General features: G+C 46.3%; 1 protein-coding gene across 5 annotated transcripts in view; it reads right to left on the bottom strand.

The window, feature by feature from the left end:
• Positions 1-17,285, bottom strand: part of LOC140719258 (somatostatin receptor type 5-like) — an 80,983-nt gene that overhangs the window by 36,708 nt on the left and 26,990 nt on the right. The window contains exon 1 of one of the 5 annotated variants that reach the window (XM_073033751.1): positions 1,858-1,928. The exons of the other annotated variants lie outside the window; for them this stretch is intronic. The gene's annotated coding sequence lies outside the window, so the exon portion shown is untranslated. Of the gene's footprint in view, positions 1-1,857; positions 1,929-17,285 lie in introns of those variants that run through there. 5 annotated transcript variants of the gene reach the window in all.

The following is a 17,285-nucleotide window of genomic DNA, read 5'->3' as shown; positions in this document are numbered from 1 at the left end:
GACCCTGCCACAAAGCGCAGGGTTCTCCACTCTAGAATCAGTCCAAGGGTCTACTCCATGATCAGGGACCAAACGGACTACCAGGGTGCGATGGATGCCCTCAAAAGACAATACCTGCGGCTGGTGAACACCGTCTATGCAAGACATCGCTTAGCGACATGGCGGCAGCGGACTGGAGAGTCGAGCGCTGAGTTTGTCCGGGCCCTACAGACACTCGTGTGGGCCTGCGACTGCAGGGGACTGATGGTGGAACAGCATGTGGAGCTCGTAGTGAGAGACGCCTTCGTTACGGGGATCAGGTCAGTGTACGTGCGCCAGCGGCAGCCAGAACACGCCGATCTTACCTTACATTTGGCGATTGAGCTAGCCGACACGCTGGAGGCTGCTCTGCACAACGCTGACGCTGTCCTGGCACGCGATCTCCCGCCGGCGAATCGACCACGGCTGCTGCCAGTCGCAAGTCTGCGCAGTGTTACTTCTGTGGACTCGAAAAGCACCCCTGAGACACTGCCCGGCCCGGGACGCTACCTGCTCCAGCTGCGACAAGAAGGGCCACTTCGCCAAGGCCTGTAGGTCCAAACCACGAGTGGGGTCGAGCAGCACCGCGTGCGAGGCATGGGGGGTCGCCATCTTGGTCACCGCCATCTTGCCTGTCCGCCGCGTGCGAGGCATGGGGGCGGCCATCTTGGTCGACCCACGGGTGCTTACCGGGCACCAAGGCGGCAATTCAACTCTGGCCTCCGTGACCCTTGACCAAAGTGCTCCACACCAGCTTGCAAGGTCAATGATGGACATCCTGGTGGAGGGGCACAGGACTAGCTGCCTGTTTGACACGGGCAGCACTGAGAGTTTTATTCACCCGGACACGGTGCAACACTGCGGACTCATGACATGGCCGGTAAGCCAGAGGGTCACCATGGCTTCTGGATCGCATTTCACAGACATCCGGGGGTGGGGGGGGGGGGGTTGTGTAGTGACATTGGTGGTGCAGGGCACAGAATATCGGGACTTTACATTACTGGTCATGCCTCAACTGTGTGCCCCTGTGCTATTGGGGCTCGACTTCCAGAGCCACTTGAAAAGTGTGACAATGGAGTATGACAGGCCCCTCCCACCAATCACTGTCAGAAATCCTCAGTTCTGTGGGACTTCGTCACATACCCCACTACTGACCACACACACACACCGACACACACATCCCACCCAACACCATGCCAACAACCGCGCTACAGACACCACTTGCAGCCTCTCCACCCTCAAGATCCCTCCCCCACCGCTGTTCACCAACCTGACCCCCGACTGTAAACCCGTGGCAACTAAAAGCAGGAGGTACAGCGTGGGGGACAGGGCCTTCATTCAGTCGGAGGTGCAGCGGCTGCTCGGGGAGGGGATCATTGAGCCAAGCACAAGTCCTTGGAGGGCCCAGGTGGTCGTTGCTCGGACCGGGCAGAAAAACAGGATGGTTGTGGACTATAGCCAGACCATCAATAGGTTCACACAGCTTGACGCGTATCCCCTACCCCGCATCGCGGATATGGTCAATCAGATAGCTCAGTACAAGGTGTACTCGACCATAGACCTAAAATCTGCTTACCATCAGCTCCCCATCCGCCCGGAGGACTGCCCCTACACTGCCTTCGAGGCGGGCGGCAGGCTCTATCACTTCCTGCGCGTCCCCTTCAGTGTCACGAATGGTGTCTCTGTCTTCCAGAGGGAAATGGACCGGATGGTGGACCAGTGCCAACTGAAGGCCACGTTTCCATATCTGGATAACATCACCATCTGCGGTCACGACTGGCAGGATCACGACACCAATCTCCAACAATTTTTCCAAGTGGCCAAAGCTCTTAACCTTACCTTTAACATGGACAAGTGTGTGTTCGGAACCACCCAACTTGCTATCCTTGGGTATGTCGTGGAGAACGGAGTCATTGGCCCTGACTCGGAGTCAAGTCCACCACATTTCCTCTCTCAGCCGAGGCCTGCGCGTCCTTCAGCCGCATTAAAGGGGACATTGCCAAAGCAATGATGCATGCGGTGGACGAGACCATTCCCTTCCAAGTAGAGAGTGACGCCTCCGACTTCGCGCTGGCTGCTACCCTCAATCAGGCAGGAAGGCCGGTAGCATTCTTCTCTTGTACCCTTCAAGGCCCCAAAATTCGGCACTCTGCGGTGGAGAAAGAAGCCCAGGCCATAGTGGAAGCTATTAGGCACTGGAGGCACTATCTCGCCGGCAAAAGGTTCACCTTGCTGACCGACCAGCGCTCAGTTGCATTCATGTTTAGCAACCAACAGCGGGGCAAAATCAAAAATGATAAAATTCTGAGGTGGAGAATAGAACTCTCCACCTACAATTATGATATCCTGTACTGGCCTGGAAGGCTCAATGAGCCCCCTGATGCCCTATCCCGGGGAACGTGTGCCAGTGCGCAGCTCGACCAGCTGTACGCCCTCCATGCAGATCTTTGCCACCCGGGGGTCACCCGATTTTACCATTTCGTGAAAGCCCGGAACCTGCCTTACTCCCTTGAGGAAATCAGGACGATGACCAGGGACTGCCAAGTCTGCGCTGAGTGCAAACCGCACTTCTACCTTCCTGAAAAGGCCCAACTTATCAAGGCCACCCGCCCCTTTGAGCGACTGAGTGTCGACTTTAAGGGCCCCCTTCCCTCCACTGACCGCAATGTCTACTTTCTCAACATTATCGATGAGTACTCGTGGTTCCCCTTTGCCATCCCCTGCCCTGATACCACTGCCACGTCCGTCATAAAAGCCCTGCACCAGCTCTTCACTCTGTTTGGATATCCCTGCTATACCCACAGTGATAGATGGTCCTTGTTTATGAGTGACGAGCTGCGCCAATACCTGCTGGCTAGGGGTATTGCTACTAGTAGGACCACGAGCTATAATCCCCGGGGGAATGGACAGGTGAAGAGGGAGAATGCCACAGTGTGGAAGGCCACACTCTTAGCCCTTAAGTCAAAGGGGTTGCCGGTCTCTCGATGGCAGGAGGTCCTCCCCGAGGCACTCCACTCCATCCGCTCCCTGTTATGTACGTCCACCAATGCCACCCCTCATGAGCGACTCTTTTCTTTTCCCAGGAAGTCTGCCACTGGGACCACCCTACCGGCTTGGCTGACGTCCCCAGGGCCAGTGCTGCTCCGGAAACATGCGAGGAGCAATAAATACTCCCCGATGGTCGAGAGGGTTCACCTACTACATGCAAACCCCCAGTATGCCTACGTGGTCTTACCTGATGGGTGGGAAGACACGGTCTCCGAACACTCCGGTCTCCCTACCCCGAACACTCCATGGTGACTATGAACCCCATACAATCGATGCAATGCTCCTCAGACAGGATGAAGAGGTCAATACCCCCCAATGCCATTAGGCTTTACAATTCTACCTCCAGGACTTAAGAACTTTTTAAAAGCTATTATTAATGCTTTTTGAGAGAGTGATTTAGATGCATATCATATTTTTTACTGAGTTAAGTATTGTATGTAATTAGTTTTGCTACAACAAGTGTATGGGACATTGGAAAAAAAGTTGAATTTCCCCATGGGGATGAATAAAGTATCTATCTATCTATCTATCTATCTACCCACCGATGTATATACCCACGAGACACCGAGCACGCCAAGCCCTACACAGACTCCTCATGACACTCCCATACCGGGCGCCACGCACACGCATGAGGGATTACTGATGCCTAACGGGCTGGCACCTCAATTCAGGCCGGAGCCAGCACAACCACCATCACCGGTGCTACGTAGATCGCAGCGACAGACTCGACCGCCTGATAGACTTGACCTGTAAATATACTTGTAAGAAACTTCACCCCGTGGGGACTCGCTTTTAAAACAAAGGAGGGGTGAATGTGGTAAACTACGTATACCGGTCTGGACCTGCCTGGACACGCCCCTCTGCTGACTGCTCCTGTGGCTCCTCACACAGACCCCTGTATAAAGGCGATTGGGGCACTGCTCCTCCCTCAGTCTCCGAGATGTCGTGCTCACTTTTTGCTGCTAATAAAAGCCTATCGTTCACTTCCAGTCTCCGAGAGTTATTGATGGTGCATCAACTTGGAACTTTGAGTGTTTGATTTTGTTGTATTTGAAAGACTGCACACCTCCAAAATGGCAGCAATCGGCCAGTAGAGCATATGGGACTGTGGGAGGAAACCCTCACAGGCAGAACCTTATGGACAGAGGCAGAAACTGAACCCAGCCTGCTGGCGCTGTAAAGTGTTACACTAACCACTATGCCACTTACACTTTGTGGATGGCGTTGCAGTCCCTTTGGTAAGTCTTGGGAAGCATTGTGATGTGAGAGGAGCCACATTAATGTTTGTGGTTGCTGGAGGAACCTCCGGGTAATCTGTGTGTTAATGTAACACAGTCCTGCCATTATGCCAGCCTTCCGTCTCTCATCCCACGTAGAACATCATAACATCTGCTCAATAACAGCAAAGATCAAGGATTCCAGCCTAGCATTTGCTCTGAATGTGAAGCTAATATTGCTCACCTTTACACAGAGCCGTTGACATTTGGAAGAGTTCAGGGTGATGTCACTGCCCTTCGGGGATCTTTGTGCGGTTAAATACAGATGGCAGTGGTCTACATGCTTAAATGAGAATTATGGTTAAAATATATGCCTGGGACATATGGTGAGCGGTAGAGCACCGAGGAGTGTGGTAGAACAGGGGGATCTGGGAATACAGACAAAGCATTTGTTGAAAGTGGTGTCTCAAGTAGAGAGGGTCACAAAGAGAGCTTGGGTGCATTGGCCTTCAAATATCAAAGTACTGGGTACAAGAGTTGGGATGTTATGTTGTATAACACATTGGTGAGTATTGTGTGCAGTTCCGGTCACCTACCTACGGGAAAGATATTAATAAGATTGAATGTCTACTGAGAAAATTTACAAGGGTGTCGCTGGGACTTGAGGAGCTGAGTTGTAGGGAAAGGTTGAATAGGTTTGGACTTCATTCCCTGGAGACTAGGAGAATAAGGGAAGACTTAGTAGATGCTGTGGTGAACTACATATACCTGTCTGGACACGCCCCCTGCTGACTGCTCCTGTGGCTCCTCCCACAGACCCTGGTATAAAGGCGATTGAGGCCTGAGCCCGGCCCTCAGTCTCCAGGATGTAGCATGGTGGTCAACTACTGCTTGTTCTTTCTTCCAGTCAATAAAAACCGATATCTCGCCTTTACGTCTCAGAGAGAGTTATTGATGGCGCATCAGATGTACAGTATATACAATTATGAGTGGTATAGACAGGGTTAATGTAAACAGGAGTTTTCCACAAGAGGTTGAGTGAAATTATAACTAGGGGGTCATAGGTTAAGAGTGAAAGATGAAATATTTAAGGTAAAATTCTTCACTCAGAGGGCAGTGGGGGTGTGGGGTGAGCAGCCAGCAGAAGTGGTGGGTAGAGATTTGATTGCAACAGGCTTTATTTTATATGCTGTGTGTTCTGTGACTCTTCAGCAGCACACTGGTACCCTGAACATCACTGAAACTGCTCAGTCATTTCCTTAAGGGCTCAGATTCAGTGTCAGAATCGGGTGAGACATATATCATGAAATTTGTTGTTTTCATGGCAGCAGTACATTGCAATACATTGAACATAGAAATCTACAGGCCCTTCGGCCCACAATGCTGTACAGACCATGTAAGCTACTCTAAAACCTGTCTAGAATTTTCCTAGCGCATAGCCCTCTATTTTTCTAAGCTCCATGTACCTATCTAAGTGGCTCTTAGAAGACCCTATTCTATCCGTTTCCACCATTGCTGCCGGCAGTGCATTTCACGCACCCAACACTCTCTTGTGAAAAACTTACCTCTGATATCCCCCGGTACCTACTTCCAAGCACCTTAAAACTATGTCCCCTCGTGTTAGCCACTTCAGACCTGGGAAAAAGCCTCTAGTTATCCATACAATGCCCCTCATCATCTTGTACATAAATACATAATACTAATAAATAGCAGTGGGAAGTATGTATAAAAATTAAATTAAAAAGTAGTACAAAAAGTGAGAGAAAGTGAGGTAATGTTCGTGGGTTCATGGTCCATTCAGAAATCTGATGATGGAGGGGAAGAACCTGTTCCTGAAATGTTGAGTGTGTGCCTTCAGGCTCCCGTACCTCGTCCGTGACAGTAGCAAAGAGAAGAGGGCAGGCCTCAGAGGTTCCCAGCCTTTATTATGCCATGGACCCCCACCATTAACCGAGGACACCAGGTTGGGAATCCTTGTGGTGGGGGTCATTAACAATGGATGACGTCTTCTTAAGGTATTGCCTCTTGAAGGTGTCCTGGATGCTGGGGAGGTGAGTACCCATGATGGACTAGGCTGAGCTTTCAACTTTTTGCAGTTTGTGCAATCCTATGCTGTGCCCGTTTCTCTCCAGGCGGTGATGCAACAGTTAGAATGCTCTCCACAGCACATCTGTAGAAATTAGGGAGAGATGATGACACTGGCTCTCAGCTCCTGTGACCCAGGTTCAATTCTGACCCCAGGTGTGGCCAGGAGTTTTCATATTCTCCCTGTGACTTCACGGCTTTCCTCCACTGCTCCAATTTCCTGCCACAGCCCAAAGCTGTGCAGGATGAGTGCTCTTAATTGCCCCCGATGTGTAGGTGAATGGGAAGTTCAAAGTGAATGGGATACAAGCAAAAAAACTGGGGAGAGCTTATTGATGGGACTGATCTGAGACTGTATACAGGGAGTCATTGATCGGGACTCAAGGGGCTGAATGGTCTCCCTCTATAATATTAGCATACACACTCAGTGGCCATTTTATTAGGTACACCTGTAACCTGCTCATTAATGCAAATATCTAATCAGCCAATTATGTGACAGCAACTCAGAATTGAAAGCATGAGACATGGTCAAGAGATTCTGTTGTTGTTCAGACCAAACATCAGAATGGGGAAGAAATGTGATCAAAGGACTTTAACCATTGGTGCCAGATGAGGTATTTCAGAAACTGCTGATCTCCTGGGATTTTCACACACAACAGTCACTAGAGTTTACAGAGAATAGAGTGAAAAACAAAAACCATCCAGTGAGCAGCAGTCCTGAGGGTGAAAACGCCTTGTTAATGAGGGAGGTCAGAGGAGAATGGCTAGACTGATTCAAGCTGACAGGAAGGCAACACTAACTCAAGTGACCACACGTTACTACTGTGGTGTGCAGAAAAGCATCTCTAAGCACACAACACTGAACCTTGAAGTGGATGGGCTGCAGCAACAGAAGATCACGAACATACACTCAGTGGCCATTTTATTGGGTACAGGAGGTTTGTAATAAAGTGGCCACTGAGTGTATGAAAGCAGCTGGAACCACTATCAGTGCTGATTGATCACGTGTGAGGCATAGATACTGTAGCATCGAGAGTCAGAATCTTTCTCCCAGGGTAGATATATCAAAAATGTCAAGTACTACAGGATATGTAATTAAAGGTGAGGGGAAAATGTAAGAGAGATTGGCAGGGCAATTTGTTTCTCTTGAAACACAGAGAGTGGTGGTTGCCTGGAAAATGATGCCAGGGTTGGTAGTGGACGCTGATAAGATGAAGGCAGTTAGATAGACAGGGAATTGAGGAATATGGATCATATCTAGGTAGTAGAGAGCAGGAAGGAGGTACAGGAGCCTGAAGACCAACATAGTTTTTCCTCCTCTACTATCCAATTTTTGAACAGCCGATCAACCCCCTGAACACTACTTCACTATTCCTCTTTACAAACTACAGTATAAATTTATTATCATATTATATGTCACATATACTACCCCGAGTTTAGTCTTTGCACTAGTTATTTATTTTATTTCTTATTGTAACTTATGGTATTTTTATGTCTTGCAACTTACTGCTGTCACCGAACAACAAATTTCATGACATCCTGTGTGTCAGTGATAAACCTGATTCAGATTTAATGAGGTCCATGAACCAAAGAACACCAGCTCATTATTCAATTGTTTTGCACTTGTGATTTTGTCATTTATAGTAATTTTATGTCCTTGCACTGCACTGCTGAGGAGAAAAGACAATTTTCACATCATATATGACAGCGATAATAAACCTTATTCTGATTCATTCCACATATTTTTGACAACTGATAAGCAGCTGTGCCTGCAGCCCTGAACATACAAGTGCACAGGCAGGTAGACAATGAGGATGAAGAGGGAAGGAAGGGCAGCCTCTGTGATAGGGATCAGGTCAACCTGTGCCTTTGTGCTTCAATGCCTAAATCTCTCACTGGTGGCAACAACCTTTCCCATTTAGAACACAGAACATAGAACCCTACAGCACAGGGACAGGTCCTTTGGTCCACAGCGTTGTGCCAAACCAATTCAATTAGTCATCGTGGCTAACTAAACTAATCTCACTAGGGAAAAGATACTCTCTGTCTATTCTATCTATGCCTCTCATAATCTCTATAACAGCTTCCACTGCTTCAGAGAAAACAACTCAAGTTTGTCCAGGCAGCATCCTGGTAAATGTCTTCTGCACCCTCTCCAAAGCCTCAACATCCCTCCTATAATTGGGCGACTAGATCTATATGCAATACTCCATATGTGGCCTAACTGGAGTTTTACATAGCTACTACAAAACTTCCTGGCTTTTGACTCTCGACTAATGAAGGTAAGCTTGTCATATGTGTTCTTAACCACCGTATCAACCTTCACAAGCACAAGAAAATACGCTGATTCTGGAAATCCCGAGCAACACACACACAAAATGCTGGAGGAACTCAGCAGGTCAGACAGCATCTATATTAAAAAGTAAATAGTTATTCTCAGCAGGTCAGGCAGCATCTATAATAGAGAGGAAATAAAGAGGATGGGGGAGATTTTGAACAATTACTTTTCTTCGGTATTCACTAAGGAGAAGGATATTGAATTGTGTAAGGTAAGGGAAACGAGTAGGGAAGTTATGGAAACTATGATGATTAAAGAGGAGGAAGTACTGGTACTTTTAAGGAATATAAAAGTGGATAAATCTCCAGATCCTGACAGGATATTCCCTAGGACCTTGAGGGAAGTTCTTGTAGAAATAGCAGGGGTTCTGACAGAAATATTTCAAATGTCATTAGAAACAGGGATGGTGCCGGAGGATTGATGTATTGCTCATGTGGTTCCATTGTTTAAAAAGGGTTATAGACAATAGACAATAGGTGCAGAAGTAGACCATTCGGCCCTTCGAGCCTGCAGCGCCATTTTGAGATCATGGCTGATCAATTCCTATCAATACCCGGTTCCTGCCTTGACCCCATATCTCTTGATTCCCCTATCCATAAGATACCTATCTAGCTCCTTCTTGAAAGCATCCAGAGAATTGGCCTCCACTACCTTCCGAGGCAGTGCATTCCAGACCCCCACAACTCTCTGGGAGAAGAAGGTTTTCCTTAACTCTGTCCTAAATGACCTACCCCTTATTCTCAAACCATGCCCTCTGGTACTGGACTCTCCCAGCATCTGGAACATATTTCCTGCCTCTATCTTGTCCAATCCCTTAAAAATCTTATATGTTGCAATCAGATCCCCTCTCAATCTCCTTAATTCCAGCGTGTACAAGCCCAGTCTCTCTAACCTCTCTGCGTAAGACAGTCCAGACATCCCAGGAATTAACCTCATGAATCTACGCTGCACTCCCTCTACAGCCAGGATGTCCTTCCTTAACCCTGGAGACCAAAACTGTACACAATACTCCAGGTGTGGTCTCAGCAGGGCTCTGTACAAATGCAAGAGGATTTCCTTGCTCTTGTACTCAATTCCCTTTGTAATAAAGGCCAATATTCCATTAGCCTTCTTCACTGCCTGCTGCACTTGCTCATTCACCTTCAGTGACTGATGAACAAGGACTCCGAGATCTCTTTGAATTTCTCCTTCACCCAACTCTACACCATTCAGATAATAATCTGCCTTCCTGTTCTTACTCCCAAAGTGGATAACCTCACACTTATTCACATTAAACACCATCTGCCAAGTATCTGCCCACTCACCCAGCCTATCCAAGTCACCCTGAATTCTCCTAACATCCTCATCACATGTCACACTGCCACCCAGCTTAGTATCATCAGCAAATTTGCTGATGTTATTTTCTAGCCTTCATCCAAATCGTTAACGTAAATGGTAAACAGCTGTGGTCCCAATACCACACCCTGTGGCACCCCACTAGTCACCACCTGCCATTCTGAGAAACACCCATTCACCGCTACCCTTTGCTTTCTATCTGCCAACCAGTTTTCTATCCATGTCAATGCCTTCCCCCCGATGCCCTGAGCTTTGATTTTACCCACCAATCTTCTATGTGGGACCTTATCAAATGCCTTCTGAAAAATTGAGGTACACTACATCCACTGGATCTCCCCCGTCTAACTTCCTGGTTACATCCTCGAAAAACTCCAACAGATTAGTCAAGCATGATTTACCCTTGGTAAATCCATGCTGGCTCGGCCCAATCCTATCACTGCTATCTAGATATGCCACTATTTCATCCTTAATAATGGACTCTAGCATCTTCCCCACCACTGATGTCAGGCTGACAGGTCGATAGTTCTCTGTTTTCTCCCTCCCTCCTTTCTTAAAAAGTGGGATAACATTAGCCATTCTCCAATCCTCAGGAACTGATCCTGAATCTAAGGAACATTGGAAAATGATTACCAATGCATCTGCAATTTCCAGAGCCACCTCCTTTAGTACCCTAGGGTGCAGATCATCTGGACCTGGGGATTTGTCAGCCTTCAGTCCCATCAGTCTTCTCATCACCATTTCCTTCCGAATGTCAATCTGTTTCATTTCCTCTGTTACCCTATGTCCTTGGTCCATCCATACATCTGGGAGATTGCTTGTGTCTTCCTTAGTGAAAACAGATCTAAAGTACTCATTAAATTCTTCTGCCATTTCTCTGCTTCCCATAACAATTTCACCCAATTCATTCTTCAAGGGCCCAACATTGTTCTTAACTATCTTCTTTCTCTTCACATACCTAAAAAAGCTTTTGCTATCTTCCTTTATATTCCTGGCTAGCTTGCATTGGTACCTCATTTTTTCTCCCTGTATTGTCTTCTTAGTTAAGTTCTGTTGAGTAAACCTAGTAATTATCGGCCTGTAAGTTTGACGTCAGTGGTGGGTAAATTAATGGAAAGTATTCTTGGTATATATAATTATCTGGATAGACAGGGTCTGATTAGGAACAGTCAGCATGGATTTGTGCGTGGAAGGTCATGTTTGACAAATCTTATTGAATTTTTTGAAGAGGTTACAAGGAAAGTTGACGAGGGTAAAGCAGTGGATGTTGTCTATATGGACTTCAGTAAGGAAATTATGAAAGGTTCACAAATGACTTCAGTATGGAAGGTTAGTTAGGAAAGTTCAATCGTTAAGTATTAATATTGAAGTAGTAAAATGGATTCAACAGTGACTGGATGGGAGATGCCAGAGAGTAGTGATGGATAACTGTTTGTCAGGTTGGAGGCTGGTGACTAGTGGTGTGCCTCAGGGATCCATACTGGGTCCAATGTTGTTTGTCATATACATTAATGATCTGGATGATGGGGTGGTAAAATGGATTAGTAAATATTCAGATGATACTAATTTAGGTGGCGTTGTGGATAATGAAGTAGGTTTTCAAAGCTTGCAGAGAGATTTAGGCCAGTTAGAAGAGTGGGCTGAGTGATGGCAGATGGAGTTTAATGCTGTTAGGTGTGAGGTGCTACATTTTGGAAGGAATAATCCAAATAGGACATACATGGTAAATGGTAGGGCATTGAAGAATGCAGTAGAACAGAGTGATCTAGGAATAATGGTGCATAGTTCCCTGAAGGTGGAATCTCATGTGGATAGGGTGGTGAAGAAAGCTTTTGGTATGCTGGCCTTTATAAATCAGAGGATTGAGTATAGGAGTTGGGATGTAATGTTAAAATTGTACAAGGCATTGGTAAGGCCGAATTTGGAGTATTGTGTACAGTTCTGGTCACCAAATTATAGGAAAGATGTCAACAAAATGGAGAGAGTACAGACAAGATTTACTGGAATGTTACCTGGGTTTCAGCACCTAAGTTACAGGGGAAGGCTGAACAAGTTAGGTCTTTATTCTTTGGAGCGTAGAAGGTTGAGGGGGGACTTGATAGAGGTATTTAAAATTATGAGAGGGATAGATAGAGTTGACGTGGATAAGCTTTTTTCATTGAGAGTAGGGGAGATTCAAACAAGAGGACATGAATTGAGAGTTAGAGGGCAAAACTTTAAGGGTAACATGAGGGGGAATTTCTTTACTCAGAGAGTGGTAGCTGTGTGGAACGAGCTTCCAGTAGAAGTGGTAGAGGCTGGTTCGGTATTGTCATTTAAAGTAAAATTGGATAGGTATATGGACAGGAAAGGAATGGAGGGTTATGGGCTGAGTGCGGGTCAGTGGGACTAGGTGAGAGGAAGCGTATGGCATGGACTAGAAGGGCCGAGCTGGCCTGTTTCCGTGCTGTGATTATTATATGGTCATATAGTTGATGTTTTTAGCCAAGACTCTTTATCACACACAATTTTGTCTGTGTTGCTACCAACCTGTGAGCTATGACCTTCAACCCCAAGATCCTTTTGCGCACCGAGACTCTTTACATTTGACCTGCCAAGATTCAACACACCTGTCTGGGTTAAATTCCATCTGCCATTTCTCCTCCCATGTCTGCAACTGATTTACCAGTCCCTGTATGAGTAACAGAGCAGGCAGGCAGGGGAAGTGAATCGGTCATTAGTTATCTGAGAAGCGGGGCAGCGGCTTGTGATCACCCTTCTTTTGTGATGTGCATTTTAAGAGGATAATGAACGGCTAGTGTCTGATGTTTATCACTGTCCTGGTAAAGTACTAAACAGAGTCTGGCATTGAGTAAAGTATTGCTCAGGTACTGCGGAATGTACGTCTGTAAAAGTGGAGTGATCATTCAGTCGAGTACGATGTTCTCCTGAGGGGTTGTCTACTGGTGGGTCTTCAGGTGGCTGTAGAGGCCAATCTGGGTTCCACATATGCTTAGGGGCTGATACGTGGGCAGACACCACATGGTGCTTGACGGATCAGGGTCAGGCTCCAGCGTCATGGGCCGAGCAGCGTCCGCGAGAGGAGGGTGGGAATCAGATGCCGACTGGGCAAAGTCTTTTCGTTTCAGACATTGCAGGGTTGAAAGGGTTAACTGGCATCCTGCAGTAAGGGTTAATAGATTCATCGAAGTAAGCAGTTTGCCACTGTAGGAATGCCACACCAGCTTTTGTCCCACTTTAGATAGATAGATAGATAGATAGATACTTTATTCATCCCCATGGGGAAATTCAACTTTTTTTCCAATGTCCCATCCACTTGTTGTAGCAAGTTTAGGCATTTTTCTCTCCCCCCTCCCCACCCTCCATCAGGCAAAAGATACAAAATCCTGAAAGCAGGTATCGCGGGAGCAATGTCAGCTTCCATCCTGCTGTCAAAGGCCACTGAATGGACCTCTCACATGGTGATGATGACCTCACAAGTGGCCTTTGTACCCTACTGTCTCATCTGTTGCTGCTTTCCTCTTGGACCATGAGGAGCATTAATCAGGGAAGGATCTTGCGTTGCAAGCCTGTAGTTCCCTGAAAGTGACAATGCAAATGGACAGGGTTGTAAAGAATGTGCACACACACCATACTCGTCTCCATTGGTTGGGGCCTCAAATATAAAACTATCAAGTTATATTGCAGCCATACTAAACTTTGATGTACCACAATAGTTAGACCCCACTTGGAGTACCGTATTCAGTTCTGGTCGCCTCTCTACAGGAAGGATGTGGAAGCCATAGAAAGGGTGCAGAGGAGATTTACAAGAATGTTGCCTGGATTGGCGAGCATGCCTTATGAAAACAGGTTGAATGAACCTGGCTTTTCTCCTTGGAGCAATGGAGGTTGAGAGGTGACCTGATAGAGGTGTATAAGACAATGAGAGGCATTGATCGTGTGGATAGTCAGAGGCTTTTTCAAAGGGCTTAAATGACTAACATGAGGGGGCATAGTTTCAAGGTGCTTAGAAGTAGGTACAAGGTGGATGTCAGGGGTAAGTTTTTCCACACAGAGAGTGAAAGGCACTGCCAGCAGCGGTGGTGGAGGTGGATACAACAGGGTCTTTCAAGAGCCTCTTAGATAGGTACATGGAGCTTAGAAAAATGGAGGGCTATGTGGTAAGGAAATTCTAGGTAGTTTCTAGAGTGGATTACATGGTCGGCACAACACTGTGGGCTGAAGGGCCTGTAACATACTGTACATCTTTATGTTTCTACTTCCTATTTATACAATTCTGGTCACATCACAGAAGGGTGTGGTGGCTTCAGAGAGGGAGCAGAAGAGGTTCAGAAGGTGTTACCTGGATTGGCGTGTATTAGCTACAAGGACAGGCTGAACCATAAGACACAGAAACAGAATTAGTCCATTTGATGCATCTGCTCCACCGCTCCGTCATTCCCTCTCAAACCCATTCTCCTGTAACATTTACTGCCCAGACTAATCAAGCACCCATCAGCCTCACTTTAAAGATACCCAAAGACTTTCCCTCCAAAGCCAACTTTGATAATGAACTAGAACCATAGAAAATTACAGCACAGAAACAGGCCTTTTGGCCCTTCTTGGCTGTGCTGAACCGTTTCTCTGCCTAGTCAAACCAACCTGCACCTGCACCCTCCAAACCCCTCTCATCCATGTACCTGTCCAAGTTTTTCTTAAATGTTAAAAGTGCATTTACAACTTCATCTGGCAGCTCATCCCACACTCCCACCACTCTCTGTGTGAGGAAGCCCCCCCCCCAGTTTTCCCTTTAAACATTTCCCCCTTCACCCTTAACCCACGTCCCCTGGTTTTTTTCTCCCCTAGCCGCAGAGGAAAAAGCCTGCTTGCATTCACTCTATCTATACCCATCATAATTTTATATACCTCTATCAAGTCTCCCCTCATTCTCCTACGGTCCAGGGAATAAAGTCCTAACCTATTCAACCTTTCTCTGTAACTCAGTTTCTCAAGTCCTGGCAACATCCTTGTAAACCTTCTCTGCACTCTTTCAACCTTATTAATATCCTTCCTGTAATTAGGTGACCAAAACTGCACACAATACTCCAAATTCGGTCTCACCAATGTCTTATACAACCTCACCATTACATTCCAACTCTTATACTCAATACTTTGATTTATAAAGGCCAATGTACCAAAAGCTTTATCTATCTATCTCTACCCTACCTACCTGTGATGCCACTTTTAGGGAATTTTGTATCTGTATTCCTAGATCCCTCTGTTCTACTGCACTCCTCAGAGCCCTACCATTTACCTTGTATGTTCTACCTTGGCTTTTCCTTCCAAAGTGCAACACCTCACACTTGTCTGTATTAAACTCCATCTGTCATTTCTCAGCCCATTTTTCCAGCTGGTCCAGATCCCTCTGCAAGCTTTGAAAACCTTCCTCAATGTCCACTACACCTCCAATCATAACTCTGTTATGTTTTGTAACTCCAAACACATAAAACTGATGGAAAGCAAAAACACAGAGCCAGGAGAAACAGTGTACGATTCATCTTTACTTGAAGCGAGGCGCACACGCATGGTGTGGTGGCGTGATGTCATTATTATTCAAGCAAATGAATTATTTAATTGTACATATTAATTATTTAAACAAATAAAGAATACTTAATCAAATATATTTACAATATTACTCAAATATTAAATGCACAGCAATCCTCGCTACTTAGCTACAAACTCCAACTCAAAAACAGAATGGATCTCAACTTATGTACGTGTACGTGTATATCTGTATACAGAGTCGTCTGGTGGTGTGGTGCCATCCTCACTGGACCTTGAGGCGAGTGGTCCTGGGTTCGAATTCTGCTGGCTCGTTGCACGCCTTCCGTCTGTGCTGGGTTGAGCTTTGAGCTACCAATCCGGCCTCATAAAAAACAAAATGCCAAAGAAACAGCAAGGTTGCCGCCCGATGCACCACAAGGCGCCGAGAGGAAGAGCACACACAGACATATTTTATATATGCATTTATATTCTATATAATGCAGCTACTATATAGACATCCATTGCATAGTAAATTTTATACCTGTGGCCATCAAATAACCTCAGGTTCTGGGGCCTCCTCCGTGGTGGATGCTTAGCATCGTGAACAGCGCACAGCAATCTTCACTAAATGATGTGTGAGCACCGTGTCTGACAGCACCATTTCCTTTATCTTTTGGAAAGCCACCTCACCCTGCTTTGTCCATTGCCACTTTCTCCCAATCTGCAGTAATGAGTACAAGGTGTGGAGCACCGTAGCCAGCTTTGGCAGGAACCTGTTATAGTCATTGACAATTCTTAAAAAGGATCACAACTGTGACATGCCATTTGGCCTTGGGGTGTCCAGCACTGCTTGAATTTTTTCAGCACATCTATGTAATAATTCTGTGTCAATGATGTGACCACAGTAAGTGATGCTTGGTTTAAAGAATTCACACTTGCTGCATTGTGCTCTGAACCCATAATCCTCCAATCTTTTTAACACTGAGATTTTGAGCATGTTCTTTGTCATCCTCACCAGTAGCAATGATGTCATCCAGGTAACACTGAGTGCCTGGGCAGCCTTGACGCACCTGGTCCATGGTTTTCTGCCAGAGTGAGGGTGAGATGCCACTACAAAAATAAGCCTATTATAGTGATAAAGCCCCTTGTGAGGATTTCTGGTGAGAAACACTTTGGACTCTTCTTCCATCTCCAGCTACAGGTAGGCCTCAGAATAAGTCCACTTTGCTGAAGTGTTTACCTTCAGAAAGGTTTGCAAAGATATCCTCTATCCTGGGCAAAGGGCATTGGTCTACTTTCAGTACTGGGTTGATGGTGACCTTAAAGTCACCACAGGTCCTACCAGATCTATTCGTTTTGGCTACTGGGAGCACTGGCATTGCCCATGGGCTCCACTCAACCTTGGAAAACCACCATGTAATCTCTTGTACTTGGTACTTTATCACTGATGGTGGAAGGAATTGAATGGGCTTTGTAAAAGTTGGGTGTGACATTTCCATTTTACACTATTTTACCCTTGAGATGTTTAAGTGTCATCCTTAAACACTTCTGTGGCACCTTTCTTAGTCTGCTTTCAGTTGACTCTGTTGCAGGGACCTGGCATGCAAATGATCTCCAGTCAAATTGTCGTTGCCTTAGCCCACAATGTTGATCCTTCTGTTTTTACAACATACAAGCCCAAAGTAGCTTGTTGGTTGTGTGTTTCACTGTTGCAAATATCATTC

The sequence above is a fragment of the Hemitrygon akajei genome, chromosome 31 (genome assembly GCF_048418815.1).
Source record: "Hemitrygon akajei chromosome 31, sHemAka1.3, whole genome shotgun sequence".
NCBI lineage: Eukaryota > Metazoa > Chordata > Chondrichthyes > Myliobatiformes > Dasyatidae > Hemitrygon > Hemitrygon akajei.
Note: the sequence above shows the minus strand (reverse complement) of the source record. Positions and strands in the feature narration are given on the sequence as shown.